This window comes from Glossina fuscipes, unplaced genomic scaffold (assembly GCF_014805625.2).
Source record: "Glossina fuscipes isolate IAEA_lab_2018 unplaced genomic scaffold, Yale_Gfus_2 0, whole genome shotgun sequence".
In the NCBI taxonomy this organism is placed as follows: Eukaryota; Metazoa; Arthropoda; class Insecta; order Diptera; family Glossinidae; genus Glossina; species Glossina fuscipes.
The window spans coordinates 43,751,799-43,775,773 of record NW_023998414.1 but is presented as its reverse complement, the minus strand read 5'-3'; the positions used below and the strand labels follow the sequence as shown (position 1 = coordinate 43,775,773).

At 34.0% G+C, this 23,975-nt stretch overlaps 1 long non-coding RNA gene across 4 annotated transcripts in view; it reads left to right on the top strand.

Annotated features, from left to right (window-relative positions):
• Positions 1-23,975, top strand: part of LOC119644557 — a 32,385-nt gene that overhangs the window by 4,670 nt on the left and 3,740 nt on the right. Inside the window, exons 2-3 of one of the 4 annotated variants that reach the window (XR_005248537.1) lie at positions 181-778; positions 3,630-3,774. This is a non-coding gene — a long non-coding RNA (uncharacterized LOC119644557). Of the gene's footprint in view, positions 1-180; positions 779-3,602; positions 3,775-12,580; positions 12,749-23,975 lie in introns of those variants that run through there. The other 3 variants (XR_005248534.1, XR_005248535.1, XR_005248536.1) reach the window with 3 other exon arrangements.

Below are 23,975 nucleotides of genomic sequence, written 5' to 3'. Positions count from 1 at the left end.
TTTTTCGTCATAAAATGTTATAGGAACGCTACCTTAGTAGTGTCTCTCTAAATACTATCACATCAGTTCCGTAAAGAGTTTGAATTTAAAGCAAGCATAATATTGCTTCGGATTTTCTGCTCGCTACACAGAGTGAGTCATAAATTAAAATTTTTGGCACGTAATGTTCTGTTATTACAGCCACGCTACGAAGTATTGGAAAGGAGTGCATACATATATAAACACGCATCGAATGAGAAAAGTTATTGCGATACCGATCAATATCATAGGGAACGAGATGAGGTGGTAAATACTTCAAGAGCTGAAGCTGAAAATAAGGTTGAAAATGAATGTTGCGAACGAATAGTGCCAATTAGGATATCAGAACAACTGTGATGGAGAGCCGTTAAGCCCTTAAGCCGTTATTAAGTAAATGTTGGAGGTTCCTTGCAATTCAAATACGGAATCAAGATGGTCGGTCATGCACGGCTCATACCGAGAAATGAGTAAAATTGCTAATAGTTTGAGCAGATAGCTAATAAAGAAAGATAAATATCTGATCATCTATTCTCAATGATATATATAAATACCTCATCAGCTATTCTCTTCCTTTAGGACATGGAATTCACCTACATATTATACTTGACTCTTTGTGCCCTCTAACCTTGGTGGCATGCATGACTTCCGCTTGACTTCGTAAGTTTCAAAAAAATCAGCTTGCAACGCGATGTATATGCATACATGGTGATGTGGCTCAAAGAAATTGAAAATAAAATTGGCAACATAGAAATGAACGACCGTATGTATATACGCTTAAGAATTTATATACAAAGCATTCATTTTCCTTTTTTTTTTTATTGGATTTCGTTTGTAAAATGTTATTAAATAAAGTTATACTATGTGCATATGTGTAAGGTAGCCAATAATTGTTAATTTGTATTACATACAGTGGCGAGCCAAACTGGATATGTTATTTAAAAATAATACGTTAAATGCCCAACAACCATCAATCTCCGTCCTTATGGCAGTAGAAAAAAATTCGACATAAAACGTTAATCCTTACAATCTAATCAACAAACATATTCAAGATAAGGATAAGAGCATGCTTATCAAATGCCTTCATTTATCCGGTTCTGCATTTATTAGTGTTTTGTATTACAAATTTTACATACGTTGGCATGCTTTGTATTGTTTCGTTCATTACATTTTGCCATTCTGCCTCACTTCTAATCCCAAGATCGTTAAGGATCGTTTTTCGATTGAATTTAAATCAGGACTTTGCGTTGCCCATTCTAGAGTTTGGAAATCTTTTAATCATTTCTTTTAATCATTTTTGAGCTATTTTTAATCGTCGGTTTGCGGTCGTCATCATACTGGAAAATGCTTTCTTCAATAAGATAGCCAGACTTTTCAATAAAATCATTCTAATTTTTTCTGCATGCAGCAGTCCGCCAAAAAAATTGCGTTTTTGCGTTGTACTCTTATCGGCAGATTTATTGGGACGCATCTGTCTTTCTTGCTCATTTCATAACTTTGTAAAGCTCGTTAAATGTTCTTTTTAACGCTTATTCAGGCTTAGTAGGAAAATGAGCAAAATCGGTCCACGCATCTATCATAGTTGCTATATAGGCCATAATTTGCATTTTTTTTTTTTCAATTATGATTTTGAAGTTGTAAAGCCTGCAGTTCAAACCTTGCGGTCCAAGTGTTTTCCTTAATGAAATTCCCTTCTTCAATTGCATAATTTTTATATCCTTTTTTAGTCAACTTCGAACCTCGAAGTTCTCAAGATATATAATTTATTTTTCATATAAATTTAAAAAAAGGAAGGACGAAGAAAACTTGCTCTAATTCCCATCAGAGATAGTTAATCTCTATTGCGCTTGTGCCTTACTTTGAGGTAAAGCATAACATTTATGATTGGCATTCTATATAGAATTCCAATCATAAAATTTAATTAAATCTATATGTAGATCTACCTATATAGAACGCCTTAAATTTTATGCAGAATTTTTTGAATGATGACAAGTTTTTGCTTTGCGGACAAAAATATTCACGCCAAATCGCAAACATCGAGAGAAAAAAACAAAACTTAAAATAGAGCGAGACGGACTGAAACTTGTCTTACTAAAACGTGTCTAAATGAAAAAAGACAATAATTAGTTATATTAGTAATCTAATTAGTGAATTAATTTTTCTTCTGTTTTTCTTTTTTTTTTTTGTATTAAGCAAAGCAGAGTCTGCGTTGCATTGCCTTCGAAGGTAAAGCAAGTTTTGCGAAAACGAAGCCAAGTTAGAAATGCAAAGTTCTCTATAAATTCTGTATGGTCTTTTTATAATTTGAGCTCTTTATCCGAATTCTGGATGGAGTTCGACAAAAATATCGCTGTTAATAAATATAACGTTTTTTTCTTTATTGACCACTAAATAAAACATTGATACATATTCTCTCTGTTAAGCGCTCGATATCTGGATTAAGCATAAAACCGTTGCATGTTCACTTTATTTAACGAGATTGTTTCGCAAACACTTTGCAGCGCTGGCAAAACGTTTATTGCTTGTGTAGCCTTTAAACTCGTTCAGACTAGCATCCACAATGCGCGCACATATGCAAACAAGCTTCTGTAAAAGTGCGGTTAACACGGTTTATACCTTTTATGAGTAAAAGTTCAAGTTTTAGATATGTATGCACATATAGTTTTTAGGGAAGACATAGTGGTTCTGTTCATATAACTATAGATCGACATGCAAACGCACGCATAGCTTTGCATATGACAATATATATATATATATATATATATACGCTTGTAAGACTTTAGAGTAAATCTTTTGGGCCATCATTTACAATCCTTCCCATTTTTTTGTTACAGACAAATTTATCTCTTGCTATAGCGACTCACACTGTAGGCTCAACCGTGAAAAGCAAAACGTATGTGAGATAGCGCGTGAGGTCATAAATTTGTGATTTTCTTCTTTTCCTTTTTTTGCATTTTTCCAAGAGTTAACGCTGCTTATTTTTCTTTTCGGTTTAAATTCGTTTATACATAACCACGAATTATCCACAAGAGCATTGACATAAGAGCAACTTCAAAAGATTAACATTAAAATATGTAGGAGCGTGCCGCATTATCGCATTTTTAAAACACTTGCATGCATTGCTGATTATCGAAAAACTTAAAGATTTCATTATATACTTAAGCGAAACTCGAACACTAGATCTTGCACTTTTTACACACAAACACCAATAATAGATTCACAAAAGTGTGGAAGCGGAGATTTTGAAACATTGAAACATAGAAGCTTCTCCCTCCTTCTAGGCTATTACGTTTATTATATTTGGTCCTTTTTTTTTTGTCTTTGTTTAAAATAACTGAAACGATAATATTGGAAGCGCAGTGAATAAAATGTGAAGCTATAAGAATATAGTTATCGCATATAATGTTAATAAATTAAATTGAATAAATTTTAAAAATTATTTCGTCATTTTATAGTCATAGCCCTTTTCAATTTTCGCTGGCATTCAAACTAATCAATGTACATGTTGAAAAATGCTATTCGGTGTAGATAGTTTCGGATTACGTTACGATAATTTTTTTTTATTATTAATATAACCAATAACGCAGGAGATGGCCCATATACATATTTTACAGCGATGGTCAGAAGAAAGCGGGATATAAGGAGTAGTCGAGGATGTGTGTGCCCGATCGACAAGCACTCATTATTTCTATGATTACCCGCCAGCCTGGTGCGTTTGATTGGAAATAGAATGTAAAATTAAATGCTGAAGAAATGCAAATACCTGTAAGCATCCATGTTTGTTGATTGTAAGATACATTACATTATTTTTAGGTAGACCACGCCCATTTTTTATTGCTGGTATCGAATTGAAGTGTATTTGAAACATTTCAGCTTTTTATCGTAGTTTTTGGGCGCGTAAACGTCTCAATAAACATATGCGGTTGATGGACGGATTGACAAAAGGATATAGTAGAATCTTACGCTGCTAAGAACACATATCGTTTATATGTACATTTAATTTTCTTGTTACACGACAGGTGGGGATGCGTTTCTAAAAAGTTCGTGCAAAAAAAATCGTGTAAAAACGATGCTGGCTAAATGGAAAAATTATAGGCTGGCTCCAGATCTAAAGAAGCAATTAAAAACGCCAACAATGACCAATATTAAAAAATTCTTATTAGAGAAATTCTAATTGAGAATTTATTTTGTGCTTAAACATTTTGATTCCTTAAATATATTATAAAAAATAAAAATTTGCATAAAAAAAATACATTACGTCTTTAGTCTCCGTATTGATTCGGGTAATTCCCGCGTATAATCGACATAATCCAACTGAATTGTGATAAATGTAACGCGAACTTACAATGCATATCTGCGAAGAGTGAGTATGAGAAAATTTATAGAAACATGCAAAAAAATTCATTAAAAAAAGTTCAGGGAAAAAGATTGATCGAGTATTTGAAATCATATTAAAAGAAAACAATACGCGTAAAAGGAGTATCAGGTGTAATTCTTAGGTTTAATGCGTCATGTCTTCGGTGGACTCGGTTCGGTTGACTGAGTAAAATAGAGCACGGTAACAAAGTAAACCTACTTGTAAAGCAGCAGCACGCATAGCTGCTTAAATGTCAGCTACAATTTGCCATTGAACGTAAATTCCTTTTAATTCAATTTTAAAGTAATTTTTCTATCGGCGAATGGAGAAAGACATTAAAATTAGTGAATCAAGTGTGGATACGATGCCGTGTGACGGAGGGGGAGAAACTTGGTGAAAAGAAGACGAGATGACTTTCGACATCTTAAGAAATTTATTAAATAAAAAGTTGAACGCTGTGTCTAATTAAATTAGCGCTTATAACCTTGACGAGAGAAGAGCGACACAACCTTCACTTGAAACCAGCTGCATAAGGATGAAGCATACGAGAGAGAACAAATTCTTATATTCTCCTATATTATTTATACGTTCATAATATATATAAACGTACTTTAACATGCATATACGATCCTCTATAGAAAGTGAAATGTGAGCCGCTTCTTGTTATTGTTTTTGTTATGCCCACTCGAAATTACTAAGTTTATTCATTATACGCGCTTAAACACAACAACATAATACACGACACAAAACATCATTTGAGACAACAAGTACACTCGACGCTACTTATTTAATCCTCCTTGTTGTTGTAAATTTTGCTATTTCTATCGTTGTAATATAACATTTTCCTACCGTATTCTTAATAAGTGTATCAAGGTGATAATAAAAATACATTTATTAATTCGTGTGTTGGCGAGGAGGGTTAGTTTGTTGTTGCCAAGTTTCCTTTGTTTTCCTTTTATATAAAATTATTGCACTGAAAAGTTCGCGTAGTAGTAACAGAACTACATTATGCTACTACCACATTTCGAAATTTCATCTGTCATACAAACATACAAGCACACTTACCACATCATCATCATTATCATCATGACCATCATCATCATGTTTCGCAAGTTTTTAAAATTTAATTGAAATAAGTACTAACCGAAAGGCATAAAATAAAGTTTATTTCTTGGGACTTGGATGAATGAATGGATGAAATAATGCATTTACTACTACGGCCCATTAACCGCAACGTGCTATCGCAAAAAGTTTATGATAATCTGCATACGTATTAATAAAGCAAAGGAAATTGTTAAATTTGTCCTCTCCCTTGTAAGAAGCAGCCGTATAGTTGAGGATGTTGAGGATGAGATCGTTGTTTACCTGAATACTCTCCATCGAGTACAGCCTGCAATTGATAATATTTTCATAAATTGTAATACTTTACGTGTGTGGTCGAGAGGACTTGGATCTTTCTTCGAGATTGTCCCCCTTGAGACCGGCCCCCTTGACCACCAACATAACGTAAACTGTGGTGTATTCATGTAAAGCCAACGCTACGAGAACTGCTCTACAGGAGTGAAATAGACTTGTGCACTAATTAAGTTCTTTAGCAAAATCACCCGAATTTTTTCACCGTAGCGAACAACGTACTGACGCGGACGATCGGTCTTTAGCCGTAGTGCAGTAAGAAGACGCGTAAAAGGAACTGATATATAATTTAAATTACCGCTCGATGGTTAGAGAAAGGCAAGGTGGATGCGTCGTTTAGCTCAGTTTTCAAGATGGCTCAGAGACCTGTATAGCTATAAAATTCCGATTCGGATGTATATATAGTTGTACAAATGCATAAGAAGGTTTGCGAAATTTATTATTCCAACATCATTGTGCGTCACCGAACAGGTGAAGAAAAGTGTACCATTTGCAATGGTAGGATACGCTAACACGATCACGGGTGACCTTCACACGAGTAAATTATTAATCGTCACAGATTTTGTTAAATGCACGTATGTCTTATGGGCAGATAGGGTCTGTCCTGTGTCAAGATTCGGCTCCCAACTTTGTGATGATTTATAGATTGTTTCGATTCTTGAAGGAATTTTAAATTTAGTTAAAACTTTTTGAGAACTCATACGACAGCTAACTTGACAGACGGAAATCGCTCAACGATATGAAATTGCTTTATGCAATGGTTGGTCGTCGTTACGTATATGTGAATGGAGGACGGTTATAAAATTATCCATCCACAGCTACTGATTAACTAATGCGAAATGTAAAGGGGGCGTAAATATGATTGTATAAAAGGAAGCTTCCACTCAGTTGATTATATTTGACGTTTGTTAAGGCTTTTTTACGAACTGTCACCAACTTGTTGTTCCATTATTTATATAGTTGTTTTTGCGACGATCTTGCTTTGGTTTGTATCTTTAGGTATTGCTCATAAACTCTGCGGGGCATATTAAACGTTTGGATTTTGAAAGATTTGACCTAGACTTCCAGCGCGTTACGATTTGGACTTTAAGCAGATCCATTTTTTATTATACAAATGGGTTCGGAATATAAACGATCTGCATTTTGCCAGTTTTTCGGTGACATTTGTTACACTAGCATAAAAATGTTTGGATCGAACAATGTTTACGATGACTGACATTCTAAGTGACGCCCTGTTACAGAACACTTAAAGAGGATCGTCAATGCTTAATGAAAATCGTTGTTCGACCTAAATGAATGTGGAAAATTGCAATGGTATGGAATCCATGTAAACTTTGCAAGGACGCGTCAGTTTGTTTCCATACTCTCTGCAACGATGAATTTATATATATATGAATCTGCTTATATTGGTTTTTCCTATATATATTTTTTTCCTTCATACATACTGTATAAATTTTACTGTTTTGTACATCCAACCCTTGCACATGTATATATTTTCACTTGTACATCGTATTGTCATATATATATTCTTTTGTAATATGCGTCTATAGGTTCTCTATATATATGTGTACGTATATTTAATCATTTACATAGTGTACGTATTTATATTCGGTTCGGAGCGAAATCCGTGATGTATTGTCGACACTCTTATTGTCATATTGCCCTATTGGTTTTTTCTCTCGACGAGTAAGTAAACTGGTCTCTCTCGATTACCAAGCAAGTCATTGATATTATTACTCTCGCATCAAGTCTACACTTTATTGTCATTTCCCGCTAGACAGTAAAAAAGTCAAAAGTCCATTTAATGTTTAATAAATTTCTCGGAACGGACCAGCTGGAAGGTTCTAAGTAATATCTTGCAACTTTCTTATAAAAAAAGTAAAAACAGTACGGTCGGCCGTTGCTGATCGTTGTATGTTGGATATCAAAACGCTCTTACTATAGCTCTTTATTTACTTTCCCGATAAACTACCAAAAAGTATACCTTGTTTACATGGAAAAGCATCATTTTTATGGGAGCCCTTTGTATATGAAATGTGGCCCAAGAAATAAAATGATTTCATTCGAAGTTGGTAAAATGAATTTTCTTGTTTATCTTAATCTGGATCCTATTGCTATGTATCGCCTATTTTCATAATAAAGTATAAAAACTTTGACTGTGCGCCAGAGGCTCACTTTTCACGGCAAGTATATGTATGAGGTACAAATTTGTTATGTTAATTAATTCATTTTTGCGGTGTAATTTTCAATATACATTATTGGAAAGTATACATTTTTAGCGCACAAAGATTTACTCTTATGTACGAGCGGTCATCAGGGAGGGAATTTAAAAGGTTGGCCCATTCTCAATTTTTCACGTCACAGCATTTTAAAAGCTATAATTCCTTTCATATAACTAATTTTTTGACGCCGTTGTCTGGGAAGTGACCGTAATAATGATTTTCAACAGCGTTTGTCCTTTGACCAAACTTTATAGGGTTGTGAAAATAAGCAGAGAATTGAAGTTTTATTATTTCGGTCGACTGTAACTGTAATTTGTTGTAACTTGTTTAACTTTAACAAATTTTGTCAGTGTATAATTAAGTTAAGGCCTATCCTTGAAAAGTCGATTCTCACTCCCTGTTGCAGTTTTATTCAAATTTGGAATGGTTTTCATTTTGGATCGCACAAAGCATCCACATCTTAAACTAAACCTGAAGTGAACTGGCTAAGTGCGTAAGCGATAAAAAACTGTTTGTTAACCTGCTTTTACCTAAATTTCAAAGCACAACACCTTAGGTTATGCGTACATGTTTGTGAGTGATCAAGACGTGTTTAAAATTTGTTAAGTATAAAAACTTGTCAATTCGAAGTAAATGGGTTGCTTTAAAATATTTCTTCTTTTTGCTTCTCTGCTGGGCAACTTTCCCGCTTTTTCATAGTGTTACTGTTGTTTCAGTAGTCCGCCCGATTCTTCCTTGACTTTGATTATAATTTCATTCAACACTCGTGTTCAGTGCACACCGAAAGGCAATCGGACAATTTGATTCACGTGTGTGTAGGCGAATGGTTGGTTAGTTGGTAATCAAACGCACACACTCACATATACACGAAACACAAACCTAATGAAAGAATACATTACGTAGAGCTTTAGTTATCTTCGAGCACAGAATAAAAACAACAGTAGACTCACCCGAACAATGGGATTTTGGGTTTTTGTTTTCGGTTAGCTGTTGTTGTTATATCTATTATTGTTGTCGTTGTCGCGTTCGTACAGTGGTCTGTTATTTCCTTTTGCTCAATTTTCCTGCTTTTTTTTGTGTTAACCGCAAAACAAAAATATACTTTTTCTAGCAGTTGAGTAAAAAACTTTTCACGTAAGGCACATAACGTGTGATGCGTCACAGTGTTGGTAAATTTTTGTTTGTCTTTCACAAAGTTACGACTCTTTTTATTCATTTCCACTTTCATTTATTTTTATTTTCTCTTTCATTCTTTTCCTTTATTTTATTCCTTTACTTAACAATTTACAGACACAATGTGTGAGATTTTGAGAAATATTATTGTCGAAATAAACAAACGCAAGCACACACACACACACACACACACACGCATGAAGATAACATCTACACTGTTCAACTGTTTCTTTTTATTTTCTGTGGGTTACTTTTCAATTTGTTACCGAGATTGTTATTGCGATGGGAAGAGAGAGAAGAGGAATTCCCGCTTCCCACTTTCGTCGGTAAGGCAGTGCAAAAAATGTGTTTATCATTTAGATTTCAAATATTCCTTCTCGCAATGCATTAAACAACGCGAAGGACATTAACGTTCGTAAATTCGTGAACCGTGATCTTTAAAATTATGTTCTCTTTTTTTTTTGTTTTTTCTTTTCGTTTTATACGGGTATACACTGCAACATTTTCTGGGCAGTATTAGAGTCAATATGTCAATAAAAAATATCGATTTTCTTTCTAGAGATAAACGAAGGTCAGGCATGGCGTATCGGCGAGTGATTGCGCGTAGATTTTGCCAATTTTTAGAAATTTGCTTCCGATGAAAATAGGAGGTAAAAAAGTTATATTTCGGCAGTTCCGCGTACACCGCAGAGCGCTAATCCACGACTCTTCGCTCTTAAACCGCGATCTCCTTTGGAGCTTTATTGTCAAAGATCTTATTGTTTGAACATAAGGATTAATAGATAGATATTAGACGGACAGACAAATAGACGGGCAGACAATGGATATGGAAAATAGTTATAAATGAATTTGTACAATGAAACGTGAATCTATCTTAAATCTATCCGTTCTTGCGTCACACATACATTCGTACGAACTCAATATATACTGCGTTGGAATACTATGTATGCCACAATAAGTCTGGTGGTGTAGTACTTTCATGCGTTTCTATTTACAATATAATTCGTTGCTTGTTGATTGGAAAAGGAAGATCTACTTTTCTACGTTAATTGAACAAATCCGGTTATTATATGCTCGCGTAAAAGCGAATTTTTCGTGTTAACTTCCTCTATCCATTGCTCCAGAGATTGGAAAATATTTTATTAAATCATGGTGCGACAGTTGACCGATTGGATTTTTAAGCTTGAGGTTCCTGTTTCGAAAAAATATGTGCATTATGTTTTAAATAATTGACAACTTTCGAGTTTTCGTGTATTGTTCGCGTTGCTATGAGCATATCACACACAGTTATGTTATAAGCATTGAGCCTTCCTGTGAGTTTTAGCTTTCCATTAGGGGGCAATTGTAATTATGGGTAGATGAAGCTCTCTTTTAAATTTACTTCAAACTTTATATAGAATGGACAATAAAGGTACACGGTCCACTCGTATGATCATCTATTTATATATAAATGACCATTTTGAGTTTACATTTTACGATGGTAAACTAATGAATGGACTAATAGATGAACGGCTGTGAATGGGTGCTCGCGAGAGATGCGTAACGAAATTGTAAATCCATTCGACCATAATATGAGGAGTTCTTATCTCTTATCATTTTCCAAAAATAGGTTTTAATTATATCAATAATAATATGTATAAGTACTCATGTACGCATCTCTGTTCAACATAATGCATTAGTTTATATTTTACAATAATAATGTGCTCGCTCTCTTGGGATTTTTTATAATGTAGTGGATAGTAAGGAATGAAAGGTATAAAATATACTCACATATATGTGTCGTATATTATACTTATGTATACGTATATGTATTATTTAATAAGTGTTTCCGTATGCATGGAAGAAAGTGAGTGCATTTTTCAAATTTCCATAAATGCCTTACTCAAGAATATTTTAAATTGACAAAAATGCTTTTATGACGGTATGTACATATAATGTATATAGTTTTATATAATGAACGATTTTATTATAATCAAAATGTCAATCGAACTCGATTATGTTTTTTTTAATTAAAAATTTTTGAAAAGATATATTCAATGTAGATTTAATACTGAACCGAAAGCAATAGCGAGATATGTTCTTTAATGTTCCGTTATAAGATATGGATAGATCGTTTCTTGGAAGGAAATTGTGTACACTTTCGCACAGAAATATGAATAAAATGTTACTTACTATCGAATACATACGGATCAGATTATATCCGATTAATGCGTGTATTTGTGTTACAAGAACTTGTGTTAGTTGTGCGTTTTATTCTTGTGCGGTAGTTTGCACTTTTTGCTTTTTCTCCCTTTTGGAGCATGCAGATTTGTGTGTGAATTTGTGTGTATGTGCTTCAATGTTTCTATTAATAAATAACAAATGAAATTCAAAACACATTTCAATTCTCCGAAAGAGAGATTTTTTTCTCCACTTTATTTCATTTTCAAAGCAATTTCTATATATGTGCCTGTGCATCGTGCACTCACACAGCGCTATGATACATTGCTTGCTAATGCACTTCTAAGTCTTAAATTCTAAACTTATTTGCTGTTGTGTTATTTGGTTGTTCTCGTGTGTGTGTGTGCATCTGTGGTGTATGGCAATGCAGGCTCTTATACAATTTTAAACTCGTGTATGCAAAAAACTTGCATAAGGACGTAAACGTTCGCCTTTTTATATATATCTATATATATATATATGTAGTATATGTTTGTGCGTTTGTTTGTTTGTTTGTTTGTTTGTTTGTTTGTTTCAATTTTATAAAACTTAACCATACATGGAATTAAACAAGTTTCTATATGAAAATATATGTAATTGTTTATGTACGTACATTTGGCTACATGTGTGTGTGTTGTGTATTTGATATGCATATATATATTTGCCTGTGCATGTTTTTATACGTGTGTTTGAGCTTATACTTTATATGCACGACGTGTTTTTGACCTTTTTAACTTCCAAGCGTAACATTTCATAGCCAGAAAACCTTGGTTGCTTAAAGAAATAACAACACACACGCACACTAACTTTTTAGGATTCAATTAATGCTTATGTGTTTTTTGAATATACACATACACGCACAAACACACACACACATATATACATATATATATATATAGGTATATGTTTTTGCCGAACTATCTCTACCATGCGCTACATCCGTTGAACGTCGGTGCGGTGAGTGCACATACGTGTTTTATTTTGTTTCCATTTCTTCTTACTTGACCGTACAATATTTCTAACGTAAAAAAACAAAGTACGCAGATAAATTTCTCTTTGTCTTTAGGTTTTTTCTTGTTTCATATTTTTCAGGTTGTTAGTCCCAACTATTAAGGTTTACTTTTCCTCTCTCTTGTTTGTGTCTTTGTTCGTCGATTTTTAAACATTTCGTTTTTTTTATTAAATTCTTAATATTCTTTAGCAAGAAATTCCTCTATGGCAAAAAATTTGCCATTGCAAATTTGTAATTACGTTCAAAATAAAAAATATGAAAAAATAAAATACACAATGCAAAACTATTTTCTTAAGATAATGCAGCAAAAGATGATGTGTGCAACTTAACAATGAAAAATAGTTAAAATATTGTAAGGTAAGTGACCGTAAAATGTGTTTATGATCTTAATAAGTAATGACCATTGTACAGTGTCTAAGGGAATATAAGTATGTTTGTATAGATTTGTGCCTTTTGTTCACGAAAATTCCGATTGACAGCCTTTTATCAAATTTTTTGCTAGAACCGTTATATCATTGCTACGTAGTTTTTGCGATTTCTAGATGAAAACTGAGAATTATCTTTGTGCTGTTGAATCGAGCAGCGGGCAAAGATTTGAGCTGCTTGATGGATGCATCAAAATTTCCTAACTGAAACCTTTCAATTTTCCTCGAGTCATTTAATATTTGTGTTATGGTCTAGCATTGTGACCGCCTTATCCCAATAGCACGCATTAATTGCATTATCTGTTGGCAGTGGGAATGGAAAATGGAATCAATCATTCGTCTCGCCTGTTTGGGCTGCCTAAAGTGCAAAGCATAACTTTAGGAGGCGTCAATCCAGAACTTGTCACTGATTGTGCGACTTCATCCATTTTATCACGAACACGATCCTTGTGTCACATTACTCCCATATATTAAGCACTTTTCATCGCCCTTTGCACCCAAAAATCTTTAAAAATGGCCCGATTTTGATAAAATTTCGTTCCGTTAATATTTTCACTACTTGGTCATGTTGCATTGAAAATTTCAAGATTTTTCACTTTATATTAGCAGTTGAATTTTAAAGTGAAGAGACGTACAAGACGACAAGGTCAACTTAGCTTTGCGCCCGTAGGCAACTAAATGCGTGAACCTCTGTTTTCAGTCATTTTTCACTCTATCCGTATGTGCTATGGGCAATTTTTCTTTGAGAAACCCGAAATCTGTCACAATATGCCAACTAAATGCTTACAAAGATGTACTTCTACTTAATTAATTTTTACAAACTTTTTTCATAAAATTTTTAGCATTTATGAAAAAAAGAGAAAAAATTTTATAAGATTTTAAAACTTTTTTCTAGCCTCGTTTTAATTCTTTGTTTCCATCGTAAGAATTTTGCCTTAGTTAACAAATTGTTCATCAATAGTCCTTCAGTAATTATCGCAATGAATTGCAAAAAGGCGAATAAAAAGAGAAATTTCTTTTGTCAAGAAAAATGAAAAGCTAACAGCAGCATCTTTATCCTAATTTAGGCTTAAGAGGCAATTCTTATACCCGTTGTAATTATATGCATAGAGGTATTTTAATTTTGTGCGTTCGTTTGTAAAATCTGAGTACTCGCATCAGACACTCGTTAAGGCATGAATATTGAAATGAAAAGGGGAAACGTTACTTGCTACTAATATGCTTAACTGCATTCCTCCGCAATTTCGATTTCGATAAGCAAACATGGGATCCGTGCATAAAAAAGGGTTAATTTTAAAAGTGTAGCGAATATTGCGAAAACATTCAAAAGTGCTTTTATAACAAGCGCAATACAAGAATAGCGCCGATCGGCTTATTGCCACTTCGATAAATTACGGAAGGTCAGAGATTCTTAAATATTAAGGTTAAAGAATACGTATCCAAAGCTTGTTCAAAAGCACGACCACAATCTCTCGTTCTTAATAATATACTAATGAGTGTGCCATTGTTAGCTTACGTGCAAAGTACTTTGGATCCATTCAAATTTAAACGATGCTGTTGACGTCGATAGTCTTCTTTATGCACTTATTATCGTAACCGCTAAGTGAGATTTGTCTTTGTAGTAAGTCTTCTTCAACTACATACCCATCGCGCATAAGCGAATATTTTTTACATAACGTCTGTCTGCCCATATATAGGATATTTTACGATATAAAAATTTCTTATTCGGAAACAGGAAAGGTCGCACATACTCATATCAAGTGTGTGGGATACTTGCTCGCCTGACTGAATTGAAAGCAAAAAATTCTTGAATAACGATGGCTTTGTGCAACCTTGCGTTAAAGTGATGTAAAGTCTATGAACGTCTTTGTTATAATTCTTTTCCATTTTCTTCAAATGTTTCATGATATCTGAATAGTTTTCTTGCTCATATGGGATGGACGTCTTTCCCTCAAATTGAACTATGTTTACGTATGTAAACGTTGAGCTGAGGTAATTACATAAGTCAACTAAATTTTTCACGTTTTTATACTCTACATCACTTGCAGTACAGGATATAACGAGGTAGTCCGGTCATATGTAGCACGCAGAAGGGCTTAAGATAGATAATTCACATTCGTAATCTGAATTGATCTAAGCCTGTCTGCCCGTCTGTCCTTCGCATGCCTGTCCATGTAAATTTGTGTTCAAACTACAGGTCGCAATTTTTGAAATTTGGTACAGTGACATGTTTTGACTCAAGGACGAACGCTATCCAAAATGGTTCGGATCGGTCCACTTTTTCAGTCCCTATTGTGAAAATTCCTTATATGGAAAAAAATTGTAATTTTGCAAATTTCTCGGCAAAAGTGGTTAATTAGTAGTGTTTCGGCATTCTAAATTGGTACGAAAACTTTGGAGCGGCTGCGAAAATTTTTGAACCTCTTCCCATATAACGAAAACTGAAATTCGTACAACAAAATGGTATAATTTTCAATGCTTCATGATAAAAATTGTGTCATAATGGTAATTTAATATAAAAAAATTAACTGTACCAAATTTGAACCATCTCGGCCTATTGCTTGGATTCTACCCTAATTAAGATTTTCACGAAAATTAATTCTTTGTAGAGGAGAAAAGTCCAAGCTGTAATATGTGGTGATGCAAATTTGCCCTGAACAGAATTTCATACAAGAATGATCTCTACAAAATTTGGATCATTTTGGCCTATTTTTGGGTCCTGCTGTAATCCAATCTAAGGATGCAATTGTTTTACATTATGTTGCGTTTTGCCTTCGCATCACCATGAATACGCACATGAAATATGTGGCTTTATATAGAAACAAGATATACTATTATTATTATTATTATTATTATAATTTTAGACTAATGAAATAAATTCTTAGACTAAAAAAAAAAGACATTGAGCACTAGGAACACAGGCTATCGGCTCTAATTTGAATAAATGTACATTAGATAATGAGCTTAGTAGTATTAATAAAGTAACATATTGAATTGATATTCTGTTCTGAAGCTGATTGTAGAATGTCCAAAGGGTTAACCGAGAAACAAGATATAGTTTTTGTATTCTAGAATAAAAATAAAAATTGTGTTTGACAATGTGCTCTCGACTATTATGTTCTTACTTCTTTCTTAATTTATTATATTACTACAAAAACAAACTTAAGTCCAATTCTTGGACTTCATTTCTCTGCGCTGCAGAAAGTGCTTCATCTTTTGAAAAGTATATAGCATTTTAGCGACAATAGCAAGCATCGCTAGAGCGTACATTTTTTGGTAAAAACTCGCGTTACCAGTAATAACTGCAAGCATTAAAATTTGAATTTAGTTATCAAAAAGATAAATAAAAAGTGCAAAGTCGATCATTAAATACCCTAAGTTAAGTCGTCTAATGCAATAATTCACCTGTTTCCGTTTTAAAATCATACCTGGTTATCATGCAAATGCTTACATCTCGTAGAAACCTTTATAGTGGAGGGAATCCAAAATTTGAACTCAAGTGTCCTAAGTACGATTAAGTTATTGTATCCATGACCGAAGGATGAGATTTTTGTCAAACGCCCAGAAGAAAGCGTCAGTTGTAAACGCTCTGCTGGTTGCAAAAATGAAGCTATCGACTTCAAATTTGCAAAAGAATTTGACATTGACGTAGATTTTTCAAAGGTCGCACCTACAATGCCCACATGCCTCTAACATGACAAAACTTTTATTTTGAAAATAGAAAAAATCAACTGCGCCCACTTCATATTATAGAGCGTGAGAATTTTGTCCATTTATTTCTCACGCCTTTTTTTGGATAAACGGTGATGGGTTTGATGGGTTTTTTTTTCTCGAAATGTAGCTTCATATGAAGAGTGTTTATATCAAAAACATATGGGCAGGCATCAGGCGGACGGACAGACGGAGAGGCACAAAGCTTTGAGTCGATTCAGAAAATAATCCTGAATTGAAATGAGTGTAGTGAAAAATTACAAGAAAAGATGGGTCTATCCCAAGTGCTTATCGATTTTACTCTTAGTTGCGCAAATTTGATACACCATGAACCGGAAGTGTCCTGGGGTGCAGTGACATCCTATCAAGCGAATGACAGATAACAAATGATTTAATATCATTCGAATATAACTTCCTTCGAATCTAACTGCATTTCCACAGTATTCCTAGCTGTTCCATTTTTACCGTACAATTATGTCCATATGAGTGAACATACACATTCAGTTGATTTTGAGAGTGCACAGTGCTAACTGCCAAATTTATTAAGCTCATGTATAGTGCATATTCAAGCTTTACTAATTTTTGAATGTCGGCATTACTAATAAGAAAACTTTGACATTAATTGCTTTGTTTACGCTTTGTTTTGTCTTAAGACGTATTAAATGATGAAAATCGAACTGAAATAATACTCCTAGCGGGGTAGCTTTAATAAAATCTTGTTGCTGTTGTTTCTTGGCAGTAAACTTTTGTTCTCCGTTACAATAAAAAAAATCAAAAAAAAAAAAATCAAAAACAATATCCTTCGGAGAGGAAATGATTTCTAGTTGTCCCATTCGCGTCTTGTGGTGCTTCAAAAAAAATTTTTTTTTTTTATTATAAAAATTGTTTTGGCAAAGTTTTCGCGTTGCAAGCATTTTCTGGCGCAGTTGTCATCAATTTTATTGCTCAGAAGAATTTACAAGTATAAAAGGAGTATAAGAGTAGAGAGATAGAAAGCAAAAAAATTTGTCTTATGTCGACCTTAGTAAATTTACCAAGAAAATAAAAATGTCATGATCTTTTATTAGTAACAATCACACCGAAAGGCCAATTGGGACCATTTTCACACCCTATTTCAATACTAGAGTAAAAAATGCACAAAATATATAGAAGTTTTTATGCAGCAACTCTCATATACGAGCTATGGTCAAGAAAGAAGATGACTTTGCAAATTTCGTGGACGTATGAGAATAGGGTATTCTCGAAGTGAGCAGTTTTTTGCTTATCAGTGTACTAAAGTACACAATTTATGATCGGTTACCGCAACAGGGATCGAACTTGGGTTTTCAGACCATATGGCCGATGTCTTAACCACTAGACTATACGGTGGTCAATCAAAACTGAACAAATTCTTTTAAAGTCTTTAAAGCTTAAGATGAAGAAGAAAAAGGGATAACTTCAAATTTGGCATAATGAGTAAATCTGATACGTGTTGCAGAATGATTGATTTGTTGTTTCACAGTAATATATAACAATCCTTTAGATTCTAGAAACTAGAGATTCTGCGATGCCTACTTCTGCATGCTACAAATGTCTGGTAAATTTCTTGTACCCTTTATGAAGGTATTCAAAATGATTTACGCGGTTACATGGACCTAGTTTATATATTTTTTTAATATTCTCCATTTCATTGCCGCTTATGCGGCTGAGTATCCGCCAAACGAACATCGTAAGACTTTGGTGTAACGAAGCCCTTTCTGCTCGTTGATCTCAATGTAAGGCGTAGCAAAGTGAAGCTTGTACGGATTAGATTTGAACCCTCGTGGCTTGGGAAAACAGTTAAGAGGTTCTCTCTACAAAATTTCAAAAGAGGTTTTGATTCCAACACTTGTTGATTAATACTCTGTAGCCCTTGTACATTCATATCATATTCGAGCCGTCATTTTGACTCCTTAAATTCAATACCTAAGGCAAATGAGTAAAATTTCGATGATTTTTTTTTGTTTTTGAGCATGTTAGATGAGCGGCCTGATCTATATTTGCACCGATGGGCAAAGAATCCGGAGTAAATGTTCATTATTGGTTCGTAAATTTTTGGTCAAAAACCACAAATTAATCATGCGTCAATCACCATATTCACCGGACTTGGCCGCCTACGACGTTTTCCTGTTCCCAAAACAGAAAAGACTTATAAAAGGACGGGCATTTGTATCGCTGGCAGAGCTCAAGGCCATACCAAGGAAACGAATATCAAACGTGCTTCGAATTTTGAAAAAGCACTGGCACAAGCGTATTACGTCTAAGGAGGTTACTTTGAGGGGTGAATGAATGCAATCCCAGTTTAAAATCGTTAGCTTTTTTCCAATTTTTGCAGGTTTAGCAAACACACGGACAGGCAGATAGTAAGAGAGTATAAACTAATTGGGTATTCTTAGATTGCACTGTACTATATCATTAGCAAGCGCATAAAAAGAATTTTTTTGGAAATTGTGTAGCGTTTGAACTTATTAAACGTTTTAATAGTTTTGGATTTTTATGATTTTCCCATTTTCGCATTTTCGCATTTTCGATTTCACATTATTGACTGGCAGTAATGTAACAGCGTCGTTTCATGTTGATTACATTTTACATTTAGTGTTGTTGTGAACAAAGTTTATGCATAAAATAATGATTTTAATTACAACATAGCCTTGAACGCAGCACAGGCAAACGCTACCAGAAATCAGTTAATTAAAATTGTGATACATTTTAAGTTAATTTCGGAAAAATTTCAAATAATTCCTCTAAGCAATAACTAAAACGCTAGATTAAATAATCTGCAAACATTTACTCCCTACCCCAATTCGTATAATAATAAGAGTGTGTTATGCATATGCATATTTTGAGGTTTGCAGCACTGACGAGTACCTAATATACACTCGTCTTTTATTGCGTCAATTAATCATTCTCAAATGGTTTAAGTACGTCTGTCCGTTGCTTCCTTTAGCATAATGTATATAAAAAATAGGCATAAATAATTTCAAACCAATGGAATCAATTTTCGAAGCCTCTTCCATAATCAGAATCTTGTCAAAATTAGTCTTTATATCGCTCCAATTAATCGAATTTTTAGAATTGTATGATGAAAGTTACTCCATAAAGTACGACAAATTATATTGGTTTTTCTGAATCCATATAAGACTTCTTATGAGAAAGATATTATATTTTTGTACTTTATGACATAATATTTTTGTACTTTAATGGGTTACAATATTTTTTTACATTATAGTATTTTTGTAGTATGTTTTTGTACTTTAATTATATTTTGTACCTTATGTGAGTGTATACGTTAGTTTTTCTAAAAAATTATCTTTAATACGTCCGGGTCATGTCGGTTCGTGTTTTGAAACCTGCTCTTATGTGCGTATAAGAATTTTTATGGAAAATAAATTTTTCATACGACAGCAGCGTGTATATTTTTGATATCTCATGACGAACATAGGCGATTATTTGTATGCAGCGCAATGAAGTCAGGTATTTTATAGTCAGGTTTTTTCGATCAGACACTTTTAGATTGCTTTTTAATAAAATTTAAGCAAATTTTTCATTGATGATGTACAAAAAGTGTACGTCTTTTTTCATATAAATACAAGTTCATAATCCAAAAATTGTCGATGCAAATACGCGTATAGGCGTAAGTGCCGTTATACATGAAAGATGTGCTAATCCACTATTTTTGCTATCGAGATAATCGATTGTTTGTCTTCAAATGGTTTGAAAAATAGCAAAAATTCATCAATGCAAATTTTTTAAATATGGTCCGAGGATGAATGAAACCAAATTAATATTGAAACGTTTTTTAGCTCGGCTTAATTTTGTCGTTTTTTACGTGGTAAGACGTGTTTTTTTTTCAAAAAAAAAAAAAAACAAGTAAGAAAGTTATATTCGGCGGGGCTCAAATCTTGCGTACCCACCACTATCTTTTCCGCGCTCTACTCTTCACGTTCTTTTATTTGATACCTATATCGTTGGTATTATTAAGAAAAAAGTGATCGCCGTGTCCACCATATCTATTTCAGAATTAATCTATTTCTAGCCAGATAACATATCTTCATTTGGGTAATGTACAAAATAGTTTTAAACGTTTTTTTTGTCTTGGTTGCCTAATGATAAATAAGCATAAAACCCCAAAAAATTAAAAAAAAAAAAGAAATGTAATCATTTGTAATTTTGTGTGGGCGTGGCCGATTTTTTCCATTTTTGCAACTAAAGCGCAGGCTTTCAAGTAACGAGTAAAAAGAAAAATAGAGTTACGTTCAGTTCATACTCCACTGCGCGTTTTTGCTTCGATCAATTTGGGCCATTGTCAATATGAACCTTTGTGAGAATACATCCAATGTTTCTATCAAACTTGACGTCGAGAATTCTTATTTTTGCGACAAGGAGGGTGCGAACAAGAAACACCACACAGACAGACAAACATAAGCCATATTCAATCAATTGAGAATCGCACGCCAATCAAGGATGTATAGGGTCTCTGAAGCTTTCTTTTGAGTGTTACATACATTATGGGAAAAACCAAAATGAATGTGCACACCTTCATCTTACAACGGTGGGTATAATAAGTAAATAAATATAACTACATTGAAATTGTTCTGTAATAAAAAAAATGCAAAAAAAATAAATTAATAAATGAAAAATTCGATCTGCGATAAATTTAATTCATTTTTTTTTCTATTTATTTAAAAGCTAAGGTTGTATATGTTCGATTAAAAACTGTGGTGCCAAAAATGTTGTTGTAAGAAATTTTATTTAAGTTGTTAAAATTATTTTGATGAAAATTTGAAACAATTCAGAGATTAAAGCATCAAAAATATTTAAAAGAGAGATTTTATCGAAACGTGCGGTCTTGCTTGGTTATGCATTCTATGAAAGCAAGCACAAAACTAAATTATTAGATTAATATATTAATAGAGCGAGATAAAGGTGGAAAACACTTGGATTGTACGTGCACATAACGAGAGGTTTCAAGGTGCAGACTTTTCTAGGTTGTAATAAAAAATTATTTATTCAATTAAAAGTGAACCCAAATCGCACGAGGAGATGATGTTGCGAAAACAAAATGTTTCTAATTCCACTATACTATTCGTACACGTACAAACGCACACACATCCGCACGAGCATACCACACAAATGCGAATAAATAAAAAAAAAATTGAATTTTTATGTTTTGTTTTTTTTGATATCTTGTTTTAAACTATTCGGTATATGTTCTCGATTTGTACGCGATGTTTCAACAAAAATGCAGTGAAAGCATATAGACAAGAGGCGCAACTGTTTAGGTAAGACGAGAAGAGCAAATGATTTGATAAAAAAATATACGAAACATATCTATACGCATCTGCATGCGCATACGAGCAGTAATTGTGGTGGCAATAGCAGCGTGTGTGCGTGCTTGCATATGTGTGTGCATGCGTGTTTGTTTGTGTACAAAAGCAACCGTTATAAACGATCGATTGAACACAAAGCAGTTAAAATTGCTTTTACCAGAGATCACAACATCAAAGAAAAAAATTAAGGCAAGAAAAGCGACCACAATGACAACATTGACAAGAAGAAAATGGAGAGCACGAACGAATGAATGTGCATATAACACTTTTACATGCACATATAAAAAGTGTATATAAAATAGCTTATTTACGAGCGCCATGTTATTACGATATGCAGGTTACTAGTGCTAGTCATTTTGTTTGTGTTATTGCTATCGATCTATAAAGGAATTGCATGCATGAACAAGTTTGTAGTTGTATGTGCGTGTGCGTGTGCGTGTGTGTGAGTTTGTGTGCGTACACTAATTTTAGTGCTTATGGTAGAGAAATAAAGCGCTATATGTCATTGTGCGTGGGGCGCCAGTAAGGCATGACTAAACGAATAAACTAGCAATTGCTATGTTGGCGCTGTTGTTATTGTTGTTATTATTGCTGTTAACGTTGTTGGGATATTTGCGTGAGTGCAATTGGTGTTAATGTGAAAAATTGCTTTGACCGCTTAAAATAACGTGTATATAAACTCTTCTCGCAATAACTTGTCATTGCAATAAAAAATATGCCAAAATTATTAAATTGTGCTTGTGAGGATCAACGCGATTGTCTCACACTTTCCCTTCACACACATGACATCTAATTGAAAAGCGCAAGAAAAGTCATCAAAACGCACCGCAGCGTGTTCATATGTAATTGTTGTAATTATTGTTGAACACATCCGCTCTCTCTCTCTCTCTCTCTCTCTCTCTCTCGTATGCGACTCTGTTCACTAATGCATTCATCAGCATTTGTATATTTCCTAATATTCCATTTTGCATATAAATATATGTTGGTCGTCCTCAGGGAAAAAATTCGTATATTTCATGCACACATTTCTGCGCTTAGCTTAATTAATAAACATAAAATTTAATAAATAAATCCAAATAAAAAAATTATGATTTATGATATCGAGAGATCTGGATTTTGGCAACTAAACGTATAAATAATGAGCATTTACGAAAGCGATAAATCATAGGAAATCGTTAAAGGAAGCCTTTCAAAAACGCACGATACGACACACCTGAAAATTATTATTTTATGTTCTTTTTATATCATTGTTTTCCCATTCAATACATAAAAGATTATCTTCTAACTTCATTCGCGATTTATTTTAGAATTTTCTTGCAATAAAAATATTTTCAAATTATTTACTCGCAATTGTTTTCATGTGCAAGGAACATTTGAGGCCTTCGCTAGTGTGGGACTTGCACTCACGAAAATCCCCTCACACGTATGGCGATAGTCCCGGAACTACCGGTTAGTATTACGTTGGGACAACTACCTGACCCTTAACTCAATTCGTCTGTTTTAAAGTCAATGTCCTTAGTCTACTGCGAGCGCATTCCGACCTTCGCAACTTGGTCATTACGATCACACAGGCCTCTATCTTTAATACCCTGCTGCCGACGAGGCACTGTGGGTTAGATCGCTCGCCAATAATAGCTTCAATTTTGCTCCCTGCATATTGGAAACGTAGGCAGTCCAGCAAGGCATGTTTAATATTTCCTCTACGCTACGACAGTGAGCACAGGGAAGGTCATTATACTGATCGTATTTATCGTGGAGATATTGCCGTAAGCAGCCATGACCGCTAACCATTTGCATCAAAAAGTGGTCAGTGCTAACTTTCTGTCTTGTTAACATTATTTTCATAGCATTTAAGAGTCCTTGCGTCATGCGCTTCTGTATAGACTTGTCCTATCTCCACTGACATGTACCTTTACTGTCTTCTGCAAAGTGCTTCCTTCCAAGCTGCCGTTTTGCATTCTACAATTTTGTTACTTGTCTGGCCAATATATATGACGTTATCTTGCCTGAGATGACGCACGGTACGCGAGCTACGCCCTTGTACTGGTATCGCATACATTATAACTTCTCCTTTCCCTTGCGCCTTCGGTATACCTGTCC